The sequence below is a fragment of the Colius striatus genome, chromosome 3, assembly GCF_028858725.1.
Source record: "Colius striatus isolate bColStr4 chromosome 3, bColStr4.1.hap1, whole genome shotgun sequence".
In the NCBI taxonomy this organism is placed as follows: domain Eukaryota; kingdom Metazoa; phylum Chordata; class Aves; order Coliiformes; family Coliidae; genus Colius; species Colius striatus.
In genome coordinates, this window is record NC_084761.1 from 16,830,346 (window position 1) to 16,846,195 (window position 15,850).

General features: G+C 43.4%; 1 protein-coding gene across 2 annotated transcripts in view; it reads right to left on the reverse strand.

Annotated features, from left to right (window-relative positions):
* LOC133625193 (mesothelin-like) overlaps positions 1–15,850 on the reverse strand; it is an 87,659-nt gene that overhangs the window by 59,131 nt on the left and 12,678 nt on the right. The window lies entirely within an intron of this gene.

Consider the following 15,850-nt stretch of genomic DNA (forward strand, 5'->3'; position numbering starts at 1 on the left):
GAGATGTGTCAGATCCTTGCAAAACTGCACAACAAACCATCAGAGGAAATCTATCAGTATTTAGATCAGTTCAACAGAGAGGCAGCCCAGGTAGGAGTATTAACACTGCAAGTTCAGCATAAGCCCAAGCAGTGTGGGCTTCAGCTATCTAAGTTCTTAAAGACACCCTCAAAGATGGTTTCTGAGCTTTCCTCTCCAATATGAACAAGTGCAACAATGCATATCATGTACAACCTCTCATCATGGGTGTCTGGCCCAAAGCATTCAATGCCAGTGCCCAAGACTTAATGCCTGGCTGATCCTCAAGTGCATGTTCATGGCAACACGGAGGTTGTACCAAGTAGAACCGCTGAACCTCATGACCAGTGCTCTGTGGAGGAAGCTGATACTCACAGCCACTTCTCATCTGCCTGTGCTTGAGTGATCACAAGAGGCCAGCATGCAGTGTCTCCAATGACCCTGAAGTGGTAGTGTCCCTGCACCATTCAGTGACACCTGCTGAGACTGATAGCCATCCCTTGATGTCTGCTGCCTAAATGGCAGGTTCACAGGGCACCCTTAAGAGGCACCTTCCCTTCTCTGTGACTCACTCAGAATCATTCTCCACAGTTCTGTTCCCTGTGGCTTTCCACTGGGTTGGTTTTTTAATCCTGCCTTCTCACTGATGCTCATTACCTCTCCCTTTCAGCTGGGAATAACCACTATCAAGAATAACAATGTGAGGAAAAAGATGCTCACTCAGCTCATAGGAGACATGGAGGCAGAATTTCCAGCTTTCAGCCCTGCTGAATGGACTCATTTGCTTGCAAGACTTGCTCTGTTACTGCCAAGTGCTGGCAAGGAGGACACCAAACTCTTCCTGTCCCACATTTCTGGTTGTGACAGTTTCAGAGTTCTGTAAGTACACAAGAGAAGTGTCCTCTTTATGATGTGAAAAATAAAAAAAATGAGGTTGTCAGGAAAGAGCAAGGAACTGCCAGGGCAGCACTGTGGTCAAGAACATCTGTGCAAGAGCGTATCATTTGCAGAAATGTTCCATCAGGTAAAGAAGATATCCCAGGTCAGATCTTTGTTCCTTTAAGTAAAACTGCAGAAGCAAAAAAAATCCCCTTTTAAATACAGTATAAAGTCATTAATAATTTCCACTGAATAGATTTTACCTGTTTATAAAGCAGTGCAACTAGAAGCAGCAAGATTAAAAAAATATCAGGAAGAAATGAATGGAAAAATCCTGGCTAATGAAAGAGATGAAGCTGAGAAATAAACCCTGAAGGGCAGCACTGGAGGAAACCACATAGACAGTCATGTCTGGGCCACACAAAGCAGGGAAGACCATGCTGCCAGTAACAGTCCTGCTCTTACCCAGGAAAGGCACAGGAAAGCAAACAGCAGGGTTGGACTCTGAACAGGCATTTCCAGTTTAGTCTTGAACTTCCCTTTCCTGGTACAGCTTTATTCTCATGAGTTGGCATGACATAGCTCTGCTTTTTGCATCTGTGCAGGACTTTTGTATCTATAGCAAATGGTTCAGATCTAGCAGTTTATAATGGCTCTTCAGAAAACACTCTGAAACTAATTTGGCAGCACTGGGAATGAGGCTAATTACATGAGCTGTTCAGGGGGTTAATAGATTCAGGAAACACACAAAGAGATCACTAGGGGAGGCTGTAATATCATAGTCTCAAAGGACTTCTGACAACAGCTTCGACAAACATCTGCACAGAGCTAATCCTGCCCTAGGGCACAGATCTCTCAAACACCTTTTGGCAGCCCAGTCTTTCCCCATACAGATCACAGCTAGTAAGAAATGAAGCAACATGCCATTTCATAACAAGGAAGCTTTCCCTTCTTCTTTCTCTATTTCATTTTGTGAAACTGTTAATGCTAGAGTAACATCTCTCCCATCTATAGTATCATGGCACCAGCTAGAAAGCAGGAATTAAACCTTTGCTTTGTGTTTTGCCTTCACAGCGTGGCCTCCTTGAGCCAGGCCTACACATCCCTGTTGCCCATGAATCAGGAAGGCATCTGTACTGCTTTGCTGACCTTCCTTGAAAGCCAACACACCATGACAGGTAACATGAGACAAAAGCTAAAATGGATTTTCAGCATTCCTGTGCATTCTAGCAAACCACGAGTGAAGGCGAGACACCCTTTCTTGTTCTTCTGTGCTGCAGGTTCTGCATGTGCTTTGGAACAGGAAACAAGTATGGACTGGATGCAGAAGAACTTGGGGGCATTCACAGCCAATGCTCGTTATGAAGACTTCATCAGATTAATGAAAGATTTCAGTGGGGTTAGTTTGCTCTCTGACTCAGACCTGAGAGCTTTGCCTTTGCTCAGGTTTAGCATCCTGCTTTGCTACAGCTCCTTGCACACACAAGGTTGAGCACACTCCCAGATGATCCAATTCAGTAAACAGACATTGCTCCAGCCACAGCAGAGCTCTTCTTCCCAATGTGGAGAATCCAGCCAACTCTGCAGCTTAGGTCTCCCCGTTAGCAATATTTTACGTGTCACTGATCATGTCCCATTGGTTTTACAGTTCAATGCCAGGGACAATCTCACCGCTACCCAGCTCGCCCATGTATTTTTTGACCCTGGAGTCCTGGATGATACCAGCATGGTTGAAATCCTCCTGGTCTCCCTGGAGAGCAGGCCAGCTCTGGACATCTCTGCCTTTGTTGCAGAGTTTGTGGCCACTGCTTCTCAGGTAAGAATCAAATCCTTGCTCTGGGTTTGCAGGGAGATACATCTGCTCGTGGGGATGTTGTTTTTGTACAGAGTGAACTGCAAGAACAGTGTCTTGCAGAAACTACTGGGCTTTAGCTCATATGAACCTAGAGAATATCTTCCCAGAGCTACTCCCGATGTCAAATGTTTTATTACACCCAGACCCACACACTTGCTACAGCAAGAGCTGGGAAACAGCTTCTTCTCACAGCTGACTTGTGTTCTTACTCGCTTTGTTTTGCAGCAAGGCTTACCATCCCTGACAAACCTGCAAGTCCGAGATGCCATGTTCAGTGCAATCTTTAACAAACTCCAAGGCCAGTTCTCCACTTTTAGTGTCTCCCAGTATAAGGACTGGTTCCAGAACAAGCTCTGCTTGTGGCTGGGCAGCATCAATGCCTCTGCCCTTGCAGCAATCCCAAGGAACATACCTTGTAGAATATACCAAATTATGTGAGTATTCATTGCCTGCATTCACTTCAACTTTTCACTTAATCTTTTTCACATAGCAAGAGAATTCCTATTGCTCTGCTTGGTCCAGTCTGAACACAGAAACCAAATTATATTGCCACTCTTAAAATCCCAGGCTCACCCTTCCTTCCCATTTTCACTCCCAAGAGCTCCATTCTCTCACAGCTTCAATTTCTGACCAGTGCTGGGTCATCTCTATCCAACTCTAATTTTGTCATAATCATGCTTGTTTAACAACGCAAATTCATCTAAAGAAAGAAGTGTGGTTACTACTGAGAAAACAGGCCATAGGCTGCAGTCTCCTCACATGCAATCATGTTACAAACTTTTGGTGACTTTAGTTACCAAAACCAAGGCGTTACCACTATAACGACTCTCCTGCTTTCCCTTCTCTCACAGAATGAGTGGCTTAGAAAACAGCTTTCAACAGATGTCCCCCGCTAGCCACCAGGATGTTTACAGCTTTGCAAAGAGCTACCTGTCTGCTAAGGTCTCTCAACAAGGTATGCTGAAGGCATCCCACACTCTCCCCCTCCAGTTACTTCCCTGCATCTCTCTGTCAGAAGCAGTAACATACTCACAATTAGGGGATGCTGGGCATTTATCCATGAAAAAGACAATCCAATTAAAATTGGAAGATGTCAACTGATTTTTGCTCTATTGCAAGGAGAGAAGGAGAATGAAAGCATCTGCAGGAACAGCTATGTTCCTCCCTGAGGCCAGAAGCAGCTAAGCTGTTAATCATTGCCCCTCACCAGCTGAGAACTGCAGCATCATTAGTATCTCTCTGGCTGCTATTACCATAAGAATGAGAATCTCCCCAGTTTAACATTCTGATCCCTGTACCTTTGCCAAAAGGCATGGGGATGCTATTTCCTTACCAGGTATACTTACAGGTTTAAAGGTACATGTCAGGCATTAGTCACTCCAGTGCTGTTGATATCACCAAGTGATTTAGACACCTAGATGTCTTGGGCAACTTTTGTATCAGCATAGTTGCACTATTCTCACAGGAGAACCAGGGGACTGAACTGCTAGTTATATCACCCATGAATTATGCTTTGTTTAAAAGGTGTCCCATGTGTTGAGAATACCAGGGGAACCTTGGGTTGGCTGCAAACAAATCTAGGATCCTTCAGCTCCTTGGCTACATACAGAGACCTGACTGACATGAATGTGGATTTCAGCACTGTAAGTAACTCTTGTAAAACAGAGCCCAGAGTAAGGCCCCAATCCTGCCTGACAGCCTTTCATAGCTTCAAATACTTGCTGCCATAAGGCAAGACCAGTGATTTTAATGTTTGATTTTACAGGCTGACGCTGTGGCAGGACTTAGCCCAGAGCAACTGGCAGATTATACACTGGCTAGCGATGTCCTGCGTGACACAGACAAAGCAGGCAAAGTCTTCAGCTCTCTGAGCTCTCACACCATTGGGAATTTCATGGATGCATTCAATGCAGCTGCAAAGCAGGTAGTAACTTCACCTCCTGTTGAAGTGGCTGGAATAAAACAGTTTACACCTGAAGTGCATAGTGATGTGGGAGCTGAGGCTCCAGGTTTGGGAAGGGGCCATAACTCTTAATTAGTCTGGGTCTTGTCCTGGGAGGTACACAGGTCCTCTTTAACCCAGTATGAATGTCAGTGTTGTCACAAAGACTAACAAGTCTCGGGGAAATAACAAAGGAGTCGTTATGCAGGCATTGTATTATGGTCTCCTTGATCACACAGTAAGAGCCCTCTACCCTTCACTACCTATAGCCATGAGCATCCTGAGGAGATCCTCGGGAGCCTGTACCCACAGGCCATGCACTGGAGCCAGGCAGTTTGTGTACCTGCACCTTTAAGTGCCTGGGAAGAGGTGAGCCCTGGGCACGCAGTCACTGCAGACAAGTAGCAGACAATCCACCAAAACTGCAAACATTGCAGCAATCTTTGCATTTGCAAATTAAATTAATTACATCTTCTTAAGATGAGTCTCTAGCAGAGTTCTCGGAACTGCAGTGTACTTCTTGCCCCTCAGTTTGATTCCTTTTTACCAGTCCCACCTTTAATATTAACTGTAATATTAACTGAATTGTGGTCTCTTAACAATGCCTTTTTCTTTTGGTTGAAGCGTAATCTATCTCAACTTCCTCATGGTGATGTGAGAAGATTCATCCTGGGGCAGATCTTCTGTCACTTAAGCACAGTATTTGAGCTCTTCTCTACTGAGGACTACATTGCCTGGTTTGGAGGAAGGCTTGGCCTCTTCCTGAGCAGCCTCAATGCACAGAATCTTGGCTTCTTACCCAGTGATATGACATGCAACTCTCTTAAAGCCATGTAAGTATCAAGTCCATTATCATTTCAGTGACGCTCATCTACTTCTTTATTTGCCTGTAAAGATGGGAGCCCATCTTTACAGGTAAAGAAAGAATGAGGAGAGCAGCTTCCACTAACCCAACCAACCAGAGCCAAAACCAATACTCTCATTTGGTAAATACCATATTATCTTACCTGGCTGCCACTGCAGTTTCACACTTACAAACAAACACAAAACCCTAAGCAGAGAATCTGCTTCACTCCCATACACCCCTGCTTCACTCCCATACACCCACATGTCCACATAAAACCATCCAAAGAGCCTAATCTCCTGAAAAAGCAGTTTTGGTCACACTAATTGAAGTTTCTGTTCACTGGCAGCAAGGGAGAGGAAGCCGCCCCTGAATGCAGACCTAACACCTCTTAATTCACTGGCAGAGAGCTCCACAGGTTCTGTCCATGTGGTTGTGGATTACTTGGTTGTGGCAAGCTAATCCTGACTATCCATGTCCTGCAGAGTCAAGACCCTGAATGAACACAAAGCCCGAGGGTCCTATGAGAATCCAGAGCACATCTACTTCTTCATAAAGAGAGTTCTTCACTTCCAGATGCAAAATGCAGGTAACAAATGTCTGGGCCTACTCATCTCCAGGTATTTAGAAACACAGAAAGGTGGAAAGATTCAGTCACCTCATAAAATGATTGTGATCTCAGGTGATATGCAGACTTGTTCATTCTGTCGGAAAGAGCAATTTTCTCATTTTAGCAATCTGACAGTGAAGCACCTAACCAATGCTAGGCCTTCAGAGTCCCCTGAAGTCAGTAGACAGAAAAATGTCTCTACTTTTGGATAATCTGCTTCCCTGGAGGATAAAAGTGCTGAATCTCCTGTTAATACCTGATGAAGTCCTCTCTCACTCCTTGGTCTGCTGTTTAGCCCTTCAGCTCACAGTGGCTGGAGAAAGGTATCATCCTCCTCTTTGGAGAACTGACACCTCTCCCAGATGGCACAGAGAGATAAGGTCAAAAAGCAGCAGCTTTATCAAGACTAAGACTAGAACATACTGATATTGCCAGAATCTGGCAACCCCAGTATGCTCAAAGGCTAAATGGTTCCCCATCCCCTGTCTGGTAGCGTCTGGATCCCACAGGGAACTTGCAACATGAACTGAAATATATACTTCCCTGCCAATGAGGACTCAGTGTTACATGCCTCAGCCATACAGTGAAATAAATAACGCATCTTCTGAGCTTTGCTTTTGCTTTTGCAGGCTCTGCCTGCACACAGGACACTGCAGCAGATAGGGAATGGCTCCTACAGTACTTTGGTTTATTCACTGCTTTTGGATCATACTCAGATTTTGCAACACTGAAGCACAACTTCCATGGGGTAAGAGCTCACTATGAAATTTTTGACATTTTATTCTTTGCCATGAAACATGCTGACAGGAACAGAGTTCAACTGCATTAGCTTATTTGTGTTGCTCGCTTTCTCCTATCGTCCCATCGTCAGAAACCCTGTCCAAAGAGAAAATGATTCTCATATTATCAAAGCTGAGGTGCGCTGAGATGGATGAGCTGGGGGAGAACTTATGTGGCTTTATCCCAGACCTCACTCTATGCTCCATCTTCTTCAGCATGACTGCCTAGACCTTTTCTCAGCTGAGGCACTGTCCCAGCTGACTGTTCAGACCAAGACCATCTACAGTCCTTCAGCCATCCAGATGGTCCTGGAGGTAATCAGGAACAAGGAGGAGCCTCTCCAGTACCTCAGTGCCTTCCTAGAGGACTTCAACACTTTTGTCCTGAAGGTAGGTAACCAAGTGCCTGCAATAACAGAGTCCTGGGAAGCAGAACAGGTCACAAGTGGAACTTTGAGACTTCCAACTCCGTGACCCTCTTGGCTAGATATGATATAAACATGGAAGATAAGGCAGAAAGGAGTTCCTCCTGCTCTGGTATGATCTTGATCTCAGTCCAGCCCTGACTCTGGTTTCACTTTTGTCTACAGACCAGTGTAAAAAGTTCTTCCCCAGAGGAACTCTGGAAACCACCCCTACCACGCCAACCTAGAACCAGGATGTCAGTAGCAAGGGTTTCTCTGTTGTTGGTGTGTGGTAGTCTATTGATTCATGAAAGGTTCTGGACCAAGCCTTTAAAATTGTTAACATCAACTAACACACTTGTGTACAAGTGAGAGAAAGACAGGCTCTTCTGCTTGCCCTGGTCTTGCTGGGCTGAGGCTTGTTTGTACAAGTTAACAAGCCAAGCTGAAAAACCTGAGAATGCCCTAGCCTTATGTAATGCACAGTGTGACCACTTTGTTACAAAAGCAGTGGCTGAGGGAGTGTAAGAGAAGGGAAATTCAAACACCTGGCTTGTTTTGCTGTCCAACTCTGCTGACAAAAGAAAACCTGACTTGCCAAGGTCAGCCAAGGACACAGGCTGCATTTCCAACTTTCATTTTTAAACAGGAAAGGAAGGAAGGACGGGACAGCAGCGAAGATGAGAAACTGGTGGTTTTCCTAATTTCCCCTTCACCACTTTCTCTGCTTAGCTTCAACATTCAAGGCTTTCTAACAGCTCTGCTTATCATTTGCTTCAATTTCTTCCTCCTTCTTCAGAGCTCTGCTGTCGTTGGAAGCGCTAAAGTTCGAGAAACGATGCTAATGATGTCAGCTGAGATCATCTTCCCACAAATCACTGACATGTCTCTGGAAGACACAGCTACGTGGCTGCAGAGACTGCATCTTCTGCTCCCACACGTCAACACAACGGTGCTGGAGCTGCTGCCCCTCAGCATGCCATGCCCCTACTACCATGCTCTGTAAGTGCCTGCCTGCAGGGCTACACCTGCTTCAGCTTCCTGGTGCTACCAGGGCAGTTGCTCTTGCATGACTAGTGATTGATCGGGCAAGAGCTGTTTTTTACCTTTATGTTTATCATTGGGAGTAACCAAAATTAGTCAGTGACTCTGCTTTAAAGGGGGCATTTTTCAGTAGGTGGATACCAAATATTAATCCTTATTCTCAGCCACACAATAAATTACATGGCCCAGCACAAACCAAAACTGATTACTCACATGCTATAGACCAACTACTGGCCCCTGCCACCTTTTGTTTGTCAACACTAAGAAGTTCTCCTCAGCACACTACACTCAGCAAAACTGCATTGCCCACGTGAAAATCATCTCTTACATGGTTTGTTCCCCAGCATTGCAGCAATTGATGGAGTCTACCCAGAGCTGTCAGCAAGGAAGAAACATGATGTGTATGAGTTTCAGAAGGCCTACTTGACAGCCCAGTTCAGAGATTCAGGTAAGGTGCCTACACAGAAACTCCCAGTAAAGCACTAGTAAGCACATGGAGCACCTTTCATATTTCAAACATTGATTGTTTTACACCTAACAATCCCACATCTTCCCAAGATTCAGTCCCTTCTGCTATTCATTACAACCCTGGAATAACAACTCTGTGAAAGAGGACGGAAAATCCCTTCTCCTTTTGAAGCTACAGGGAATGCTGGTGTCAGAATGTATGATATTCTAGAATGAATAGGATATAGGCAGAGAATTAAGATTTCCATTTGGTGTAATCATTTCCCTAGTCTGGTGTAATCATTTCCCTAGTCTGAAATCAGATAGAAGATCAGACCCTGCACAGGAAGAAGTTTAGCCATTCTTCTGCTAGTAGATATTTAATCATTCAGAGGAAGGATGCCTAGCTGTCATTTTCTGTCTACGTTTTGGCATTTACTCCTTGGATCTGTTTTGGTTACAGGATCCGCGTGTCAGGACGGAACAACTGGGACCAAAGACTGGTTGCAAAAGAATCTGGGAGAGATCTGTTCAGTAGCTAAACTAAGTGAACTTCAAACCTTTTACCCAGACATTGTTGGAGTAAGTTTTACTAGCCTATGCACTGAACACCAGTAAAATTAGCACCAGCTTCCAAGAAAAACAGAAGGCTCCTGGGCTTTGCATTTACAATTATCAGTAAGGGCAAGATGCAGGTGATTCCTCACACTGTAGCTGCATCTCTCAAAGCAGGATCAGTTTGGGTTTACATGGGAGAGATTCAGCATCAGGGGTTGAAATACACATTCCAGCTGCTTGCCTTTCTTTTCATAGCCTTTCCTTGATGAAAGATGTTAACTGTTACCACTACATATCACAACCAATGCTAAGAGCCTGGGATATGTCTGAAATAAGGAGCCATATTGTGCTATGAGTGCTGAGGGGAACTTTTTAAAAATCATCTTTACAATCAAATTGACTTAAAGGTCACAATAACATTGCACAGATGGATATTGCCTTTCCTAATTTCTCATTACAATAACACTTCAAATCACATTTTGTCTACAAAAATACTAGAATTTATTTGCTCAGGCCTACTAAAATTCCAGATATATTCTAGTGCTCAGAGTTTAGTCTAATCAGTAGCAATGGGTTGCACTCCCTGAGGACACACTGAATTAGCCTTCCAAGCTGCTTGTATTATGATACCAAGCTCTAATGACAACAGTTTAAATGCTGCATTAAGAAAAGATGTGACAAAGAGCAACTGCAGTAAGACCAACAGGAACTGAATCCTGCTAGACTAATATTTGACTGGGATGTATGTGTCTAAATGTTATATAAAATATTGATTTCACAGCAAAGATAGAAATTATGTTAATGAAACAATTCAAGTACCACTTGAAAATCCAACAATTCTGCTTTCATATAAAAAACAAAGATTTCTCTTTGCATGATGTTCTAAAAAACCCAAAAAAGACCAGTCCCACGCAGCTGTAAAACATGCCCTAGACAATATGTTTACTCATACACTCTGTAAGACAGTGCTAGTATTTATTAAAATGCTGATTTTGTTTAAACAATTTGTGTGACACTACCTATCCAGTCATCAATAAAAGTCATGTTGAACAACCCACTTGGTATGTTTCATATTGTTTCAGATGAACTTACTGATGGTGTTTCAAATAAACTGATAAAGTGGGTAGTGGTACTGATATAGTAGTTGCTACTGGTTGAACTAAACTAAAATGTCCATAACCCCAAAACAAGAACCAGTTCACTATAACTCCTTACAAAGATACTGAAAGCACACCCCCTGACCACACACCAGGCAGGCACACACAGCTTTTGTAAGGGAGTTATATCAATACAGAAAACTTTATGTTCCAACAGATTAAATCTTAAGTACCAACACTATCAGAATTTAACATAATTCTCCTTTTTACTTGAAATTAAATCAAAAGATACACATACTGTTCTATATGAAACATGGTAGCCTAGTATATCCACAGCTTCTGAGCAACTGCCAGTAGAATCCTGAACACCACCACCTGCCTGTATTATCGTTTACCATCTGCACTGCAGCAGCTCAGTCCAATATTCCCAGTCATTCTGCAGCTGAAGCTCTGGAAGGAGAAATGTTGGAGAGTGTGTGTCTCACAGGGCTCCACTCTGCTTAAGACAGTCGCCTGACAAATGCTGCCACTTTAAAACCCTTCATTTTCATCACAGAAAGTGACCTCTCTCTGGCTTTGAACGTACACTATAGCAAACAAGAAACCTCTATTCAAGCCATGGTGAGATGCTTTTGATTGATGAATGCTTCCTCAAAAAGGCTTGAAAACTGGAGACTCTGCCATTGTTTTGATGTTCATTTTCTATTCTCTTCTTATCTACCTCATCCTATGAGGAATGATGCTGTATCAAAATGTATGATCTAATACCCATCAGGGCTTGGGGACAGCCTTGCTTCACCTAACCTCCTCAGCTTGGCATGCTCTGTAACTTTATAGCAATTACTGTTTTTCTCTCAAATACAGTGCTAAAAGTCTTTAGGTCTAACTTTTTCAGTGCAGGTTGAAAAAAGCACTGTTTCCTCCCTCAGCAAAATGAACAGTTTTATATGAGGAGAAAGAAAAAAGTTGTATATGAGGAGAAAGAAAAAGTACGACTTCCACAGAATCACATTTCAGAACAAAGTTATCTTTTAATACGGTAGATTGCTACACGCAAACAAGTTCAGTCAGGCAATGTCTCACATCTTTAACTTGCTAAAGAAGACACTGCATTTACACCAGCGTGACACAGCTCAGCTTCCTGATGCTTTTATTTAAATTCCCAGAGAGCAGACAGTACTGTCTGGGCTAACACAAGGGGTCAGAGTACCCCCAAACAAAAATCTATCACCTAGTATAACAAGTAGAGAGAGATATAGACTCATTGTACATTCAATCTTACAAACAACTGAGCTAAGCAGTATTTACAAGCCACCCTTATCTAAAGCCCTTTAACCTGGTAATCATTATTTGGCAGTTTTATTCAGAGTCTAAAAGACTGGAGCAGGTAACACCCTATAAGCAGTCTAAGCCAAGTCATACCTGACAAAGGGAGCAGCTTGGAAAAGAAAGCATTAAGGACATGGTCAAGACAGAGCAGGGAAAGGTGAGAGGAAAGAGGAAATGGAGGTGATGAGGTAGAAGAGAAAGGGCTATTGCAGATGGATGCTGCACACAGGAGACAGTAGAAGCTGAAGATCCAAAAGAATAATCCTTGTCAGGTCCCAAATCCATAGGTTTTCAGGCAGTTTTATCAGATTCTCCTTAAAGCTTAAAAGATACAGACCATACTTAAACTAATTCACTAACTAATCACTTCACAGGCAAGGAATTCATGCTGATACATCACAGCTCATTTCCAGAGGGTTATCTGACATTGTCCCCTGGAAGGCCCTTTACACAAATCTGAAGGGTTTTTCACCCTCATCCTCCCGCCACAGCCATAACATAACAGCGAACATGGCCCTTGGACAACTCTTTTTACATGTGTTTCTTCTTAGTTTAAAGTTCCTGACCTTGGTACCCCAGAAGAGATGGCACAGTTGGCTGTCAACTTAACTCTGACCAGCCTGGAAAATACACTCTCAATCCTGGCAATACTCGAGTGCGGATCCTACAACACAGTCAACAGATATATGAGGCAGTTTAATGCGTGTGCTCGCCAGGTCAGTCCTAACACAGCCCAGGATTTCTCTGATTCCCACATCATTGTCCTGGGGGAAGGTCTATGCCACAATTAACTGCCTTCACTGTACAGCTCTCTTGTGGCAGCTGTCTACATGTAATAGAGATGAAAGGCTGAGAGGAGCTGTGGTAAATATTAGACCAACTTTAGAAGGACAGACTTCAGCAAAGGGCAGGCTAATGCCCAAGAAAATGGGCTTAAACCCTGGATAGGGATGGGCAAGTAAAATATTTAATTCTGTTATGATGTTCTCTTAATAGCCTCTTCTGATTTAAATGCTTATCCAGAACATCAAGCCATACTGATGGTCTTACTCATTGTTATACCACAGGTAAACCTGACCTCCTTACCCAGCACGCTGGTGAGAGACGCAATACTGACAACTGTACTAGTAAAGCTAAGACCTGAACTCCACAACTTCTCCAGTCAAAACTGGGCAACCTGGTTCCAGCAGCAGCTGCCCTTATTGCTGCCTGGTATGAACAAAACCTATCTAGGATGGCTGGGGACCAATGTCTCCTGTGATTCCTATCAAGCAATGTGAGTTTATCATGACACACAGGGTTATGACAGCAATGCAGTTAAAAACTAGTGTTTCAGCTGAGACTTCCACATTTTGAATTTCCAAGACAGCAGAATTGAGCACCCAGCTGTATGGTGCTTGGCTGCTGGCTGGGGTTAAACCATGACACTCCTTTACCATTGTACTTATTAGCTGAAACCAAACACAGAACCACTAGGCATCGAGATCTTCCAGGTTTCCCAATTTGCTTGACACTGTTGGAAAGCTGTGAGCAAGTCCCATACATTCTAAAATGTTTTTCTGTTCATATAAATGGAAAAAATAATGAGTCTCTTTCATGAAGCCAAATTAAAAGACACGACAGCCTCAGGCACCACCCAGGCCACACAGAAGGTTGTAAACAATGGGTCACCTTCCTTAAAATTCCAAACAAATGCATTTACCTTCTGAAAATGTCCTCTTTTATTTTCCAGAGTCAAAGGATTCAACCTTGCTTATGAGTCCCTTTCACCTTCCAACAAAATCGACATTTATAACAACTACATTAAAATCTACCTGAGCCAACAAGCACATTCCACAGGTAACAATGTCAAAGAGGTAATTTTAAAGTCCCAGGGATAAAGAGTGATCACAGAGTTTGTTTTCAGGGTACAAAATAACAGCCATGGGTTCCTACCTTCACTTAGCTGTCCCCGTGGCTGGAGTAGGAATAGAGTAGGCTTGATTTAAGTCTCCTTGGGGGTGGTCCCATCTGTGGGTCCTACTGGCACTGCATTGGGATATTTCCCAGAGTAAGAACTGGCTCCCTTATAGTCTCTTAATTCAACAAATAATCTAAACCAGTCAATACCCACAAGAATGGTGTTACCATTTCATTACCATGGCTGCTCTGAAAGGACAGAGGTTGTCTTAGTTTGTGACACTGCACTGTTAATAGACCTACGGGGCTTTTTTCTTCTTTCTAGGCATTGCCTGTGACATGCAGAGAGGAATGAGAAACTGGATTGACATAAATCTTGGGAAATTCATACAACAGTCATCCATGCAAGATCTTGCTCACTTCAATGCCAAATTTAAGGTATTGTTGAAAGTCTGTACAGAGTGATCAGCAATGCCACAGTTCATCCTTGGCAACCACCTGTCATACAGGGCTTCAGAGGAATTAAAATTTCCTACATAATGGGCAAATCACAGCTCCCGGTGTCATGTAATTTACCTCCAGCTACCCCATCATAGTCACCAATACAGCCATAGGCTTTGATTCAGCAGAAATAAACATTACACAGTAAAACTGAGCACTGCTGCTAGCCCTACCTTGGAGACACCATCATCCCTGTGTAGAGCAGGTCCAAGTTCTTGCCCAATCACACCTTCACTTTACCTGGGAACAGCTAACATGATCCAAAAACTGCCATACATCTGTAAAGTCTCATTATCTAACTTCCAAAAGAGCAACTCCATGTGATTTTGCATGAACGTGACTGATTCCTGTATTATTTTTCCTGTGTAGGGACTAAGTGCTCAGAGGCTGAAAGATTTGCTGGGAACTAATTTTGAGGTTCACCTTGAAGCAGGATATTCACAACAGCCATCAGCAGGTGAGTGAATGAAAACTGAGAAGTTAACATCAAGTTTTCCCTAGTTCTTGCACTCTTACATTTGTTCAGAATGCAATCAAACTTCAAAAAGCTTTTATATGCATAGCAAAAGTATACAAAAAAAGGTTATTCCTTGTCTGCCTCATGGCAGATTCTCTCCCCCTGGATAGAAAATAATAGCTCACCATATGAAAGAAAGCATGTGGCACACCTTGCAGTAGGATCTCCTGACATAGCCTCTGCTGTAAGCTCAGCATCACTGCACAGAATACGGCATACAGGGTCAATTGAAAAGTCAGACTGGGTCACACTTAGCTGGCTGTGAAGGAGAGTCAGGACTGTTGCACACCTCATGTTGCCCTGTGCTTTGCACAACCTAATTGTAACCAACTTTGCAGATGACTTTCACTCTCTCCCTTGGGAATCTACTCCACTAGTAAAACATTTCCAAATGGGCAGATGGGAAAGTTATCAGGAGGTGGAATGGTTATTCCAGACTTTTGAACAGATCATTGTCTGTGGGCAATCTCTTTGGATTCAGAACTGATTAATATTTAATCGGAACCTTAATCAGTACCTTAATATTTATTACAGCACCTCCAGTAACGGCAAGAGCAACAACGTATATTAAAAAATACACGTTTCAGATTTTTCACAGCGTTCTCCCCCTCTGGCTACTAATCACTGTTTTGTAAGATAGTATTCCACCCTACATGCTAAGGTGTTCTAGCACACTGAAAACTATACAACACTTCCATCAACAAGAGTGTTTACTTTCTTCAGAGCTCATCACTTCTTAACAGTAATCTAGAAGTGTAGCTGCAGGATGTTAAAGCGATACAGAGACCTGCAGAGTCTGGTGCATTTGTTGGCAAAGTATGTTGTCTGGAGCCCCACTGTCACTCCTTAACCAGAGCTTTTGAAGCTGCAAGGGGAAAACTCAACAGTGCTTTCAGGATCAGGCCCTAGACAATCCCAGATTCTCCTTGCATTAGCCTACAGCTACGCCTGGAAATAACAAGAGGAAATGGCATCAAGTTGCACCAAGGGACGTTTAGATTGGAGATTAGGAAGGACTTTTTCACAGAGAGGGTTGTTAGACACTGGCAGAGGCTGCACAGGGTGGTGGTGTGGAGTCCCCATCCCTGGAGGTATGGCAAAGCTGTATAGCTGAGGTGCTGAGGGAT